Here is a 4,076-nt window from a genome sequence, read left to right as displayed (position 1 = left end):
TTTCATTTTCCATTTTTTTTAGTTTTTTTTCTAAAAATATCAATAAAGTTTTATCTATTGGCCCAAAAAGTGTAAAAAATTAATACAAGGCTCCTGATACATTGTTACAATAGCAATTGAAAAATATTAAAAATACATAGGCACAATTTTTTTTTATAAGCATTTAAAGATCGAATTTTGACTACATTTATCAAATTTAAAATTGAATAATTATTTTTTAGTTAATAATTTATAAAATGTTCAACTTTTATATCTAAGGCTTGAAAATTTAAAACAAGATTCCACGTAAATGTTTAATTCTGTTACCAAAAGTTCTAAGAAATTCATAGGCCCAGTTTATTTTTATAGTAATTTAAATTCAAATTTGGACGAAATCGCATGTTAAAAAATCTGGAATAACTATTTTAGTTATTTTGTTGTGATTGTAATGATTGTATAATATTATTTGTGGGTACTTGAAACTTCTTAAGTATACTATTATATATCTATGATAGTATCACGGTTTGTTGTTGATGTATAACGCGTTATAAGTACCTAATAGATATTATGATATGATTAATTTGGAATTTATTATAGGTACCTATTATAGGTCAATTGTTTTTAAATACTATAGAGTCTATAGTATAGACTATAATATAATATTATGTCTTATACCTATACTGACATACCGTCTCCGCTTAGAATCGTTTTTCTTATACAATGATCTTATATCATTGAATTCAAATTTAATACCATCCATTATACAGTGACCCACTTGTAACCTACTGTACAGTAGAGCGACATCCACTTACCCACCTTTTTTTTTTGAAAACAACTAAACAATTTACCCATATATCATCTGGCCGTAGGTAGATCTTATGATTCAGAATAAATTTCTTTATTTCATACGTGTATACTGTATAGTTATGGGTCACCTGTCCAAAGACCATGAAAGTCACATATTTAAGAATTTTCGGTCGAAAGGTCTTGTTATCGAATACCAACTTTATAGGTACTTTTTCGAAGTTGATGTGTTCGAAAATATATTTTATTTATTATTCGTATAACAATTAATTGCTATTATAATAATTCTAGTTCTATAAATCTCAGTTTATCCTGACGCTTTTGAGAACTTTTGGGAACTCCCCCCCCAATTTACCAACTAGATTCTCTTTCTTACCAGAAAAGATGCTATTGAAGAAAATCGAAGTATTTATACTGTACTAAAAGATGATGACAGACACAGAAAAAAAAATACATCGTTGTAAAATCAATATATTCATCGGAAATCTCGGAATTTCCGTTTTTTCGTTTTACACAATATAGAGAAAAAAAAATTGTCATGATATTATTTTCGATAAAAATTAAATACCAAAAGGAAAAAGTTATTATTATGGCAGAAAATGAATCTTGATAGAATTCTAAGGGAAAAAGCTTTCTACTAAAACTCGATATCTCTATCCGATTAAAGTGTGACCTTGAAAAGGTTAAGCCTTAACTCAATAAAAAAAAAAATAATTCATTAATACTTTATAGTTTTATATATACCTATTATCAATAACAAGAATATAAATAATATGAAACATATTATACTACGTGTAGTGTGTAGTTTTCATCTAAAATTTGCACTGCATATACGACGACGACAAGTCGCAGTCGAGTGGTAGGACAATACTTGAAGTATCTCTTGACCCCTTTACGGATATTTTCATCACCTGTTAGCCGCGGTCGTTCGTTATTATTTGTGAGGTAAGGACAACCCTATATTGACTAGACCAAACATTATTTTTTCACTCCATATAATTATGTTACGCAGTTTTAAAATTGCTCGGGAGCCGTTCGTTTGATTACATCCCAGACAAATAACATGTTAAAGAAAATGTCGACAAGCATAACACATGCCAGTTGTCATTTTGTCAAATTATAACTGCATTCACTCCACGATTATATAACACTGTTATTAGGTTAACCTGCAAAAAATCTGAAATTTTTTAATATAATAATTAAAAACCATAATTTAAAATTCTTGGGGTTTGTTGTACTACATAAGGAGTGTCCTGTGCAGACACAAACCTCTGTTTTTCAAATGAGGACTGCCATTCCCTTTCTACTGTAAGATATACAAGGCTGGGCTTGAAACGTTAAGTTAATTAACTCATTACTTTTTTTTTGAATTAACTTTTAACTTAATAAAGTTATTTTTTATCCAATATTAATGTGTTAACTTCAAGTTCATTTTATTTAAAAAGTATCTAAATTAAGTTAATTTTCGTCCGAAGTACAATGCAAATTTTTGAATGAGGTTTTTACTGTGATGTATCATTTTAAATTTCCCCAGTTATTTTCTTGAGCGTAAAAAAAATCTATCTATAATAAATTATATTATGTGTCTGGAATATTTTATTTTTGCAAATTAGCAAATTTTAACTTAACACTAAATTAAGTTACCTTTTTTCAAAATTAACTTTTAACTTAACGAGTTAACGAAAAAAAGACGAGTAACTTTTAACTTAACTTAACTTTATTATTTTAAAATAACTTAACTTAACGAGTTAAAAAAAATTGTAAAGCCTTGAAAATACACACACACACACACACACACACACACACACACACAATCGCTCTACTCAGAATCTAAAATACTAAATTTCAAATATTATCCAGTCAGCGCTTGGCAGCTTTACGTTTTATACGTTAAGATTTTTGCACTAAAAAAAAACTACAAAATTAGTATAAAAATGTATATAAAAATTATTAATTTTTACTTTTACGCGTTAGATAAGATTATTTTTCGCATTCAACTCTATTCGTTAAGTTAGAATGTTATTAAGAATCAAAATCAACTAGTTAGTGCTCAGTTTTTTCGCCATGTATGCTCACTTATATTTATTATAATGCATTTATTTTTTTTAATCTTTGGTTATATATGAATTTGTAATTATATATTTTAAGAATCATGTCTTCTGGTTCTTAGATTTTTTTCAAAATCATTAAAAGGGAGTGTCCATTGGCGTGCCAAGCTTTTTTTCAAATGAGAACCATTTTTATTTACTGTAAGTGTTCATTTATTCGCAGGGTTTAGCTGCTACTGCTGTTAAACCTTAATAAAAAACAACAACAATTGTCCCCCTCCCCTCCAAAAAAAAATATATATATAAAATAATACTAATTTAAATTAGCTGATTTGCTCTGAAAAAAAATATTAATTCTGTATAGATAATGTGCGTTTTTGCATACGGAATTAATTAACAAATTCAGTTTAATCGAAAACTCAAGTCGTATATTATATTGACACGCTTTAGTTGAATCTTTACTGGTGGAAAATCGAATTAACGAAACTAAAACAATACACATGGGTATTATAAATTAATACGAATACAAATAATTATGCACACGTTTTCTCTTATTTCTAAAATGTACATCTATATTAAATATTTCAAAATATTCAAAAATATTACTTTTAGTACCTATGTTGTAAAAATTATTGTTTTTTTGGTAAAATAAATTTAAAAAAAATAATAAATACTTTTAACTGATATTTCTAAATTATTCAAACCTATTCATACGCCTATAGATGTTACCGGTTTTCAGTTCAGTATTGATAAATTTAAAAAAAATATCATATTTAATAACTATGCAATAAATTAGAGTAGTCTTGAAAGAAAGAACATTATAAAAGATATAGGAGTAATATTCGACTAATATCTTACTTTCAGACTTCGGTGCACATATGAAAACTATAAAGGCATACAGCACATTAAAAACAAAGCTTTATCAAAACTATATTTCCTGAAAATAAACGGTTCTAAATTGTATTGTCCCGATGCTTTAAAAACAGTCTCTTCTCTAGACTAGAGTAAGATATCGTCTCGAATCTCGAGTATGTTTCTCTCGTCTGATACAATGATTCTGTCTCCCAGAATCATCAATTAGAGTCAGAAACTCAGTACAAAATCGTTTTCTTTACTATTCGTCTTCCAAGTGTAATTTTTAGACTGGTACACTCAGGTTATGATGATATTTTATGTTTGATTAGAATAAATAGATTAAAACATTGAAAAAAATGAACCTTTGTATAATTTAATATAATTAATCAA

At 27.1% G+C, this 4,076-nt stretch overlaps 2 protein-coding genes across 3 annotated transcripts in view; both read left to right on the top strand.

Moving 5' to 3' along the window:
• The window catches only part of LOC100306981 (glycoprotein hormone-alpha2-like), a 65,547-nt gene that overhangs the window by 21,819 nt on the left and 39,652 nt on the right, over positions 1–4,076 (top strand). The gene's annotated exons all lie outside the window — the stretch shown is intronic.
• LOC115033728 overlaps positions 1–4,076 on the top strand; it is a 10,940-nt gene that overhangs the window by 5,972 nt on the left and 892 nt on the right. The gene's annotated exons all lie outside the window — the stretch shown is intronic.

This window comes from Acyrthosiphon pisum, chromosome A1 (assembly GCF_005508785.2).
Source record: "Acyrthosiphon pisum isolate AL4f chromosome A1, pea_aphid_22Mar2018_4r6ur, whole genome shotgun sequence".
Lineage (NCBI taxonomy): Eukaryota > Metazoa > Arthropoda > Insecta > Hemiptera > Aphididae > Acyrthosiphon > Acyrthosiphon pisum.
The sequence above is the reverse complement of the archived record's forward strand: the minus strand, read 5'-3'. Positions and strand labels throughout refer to the sequence as shown.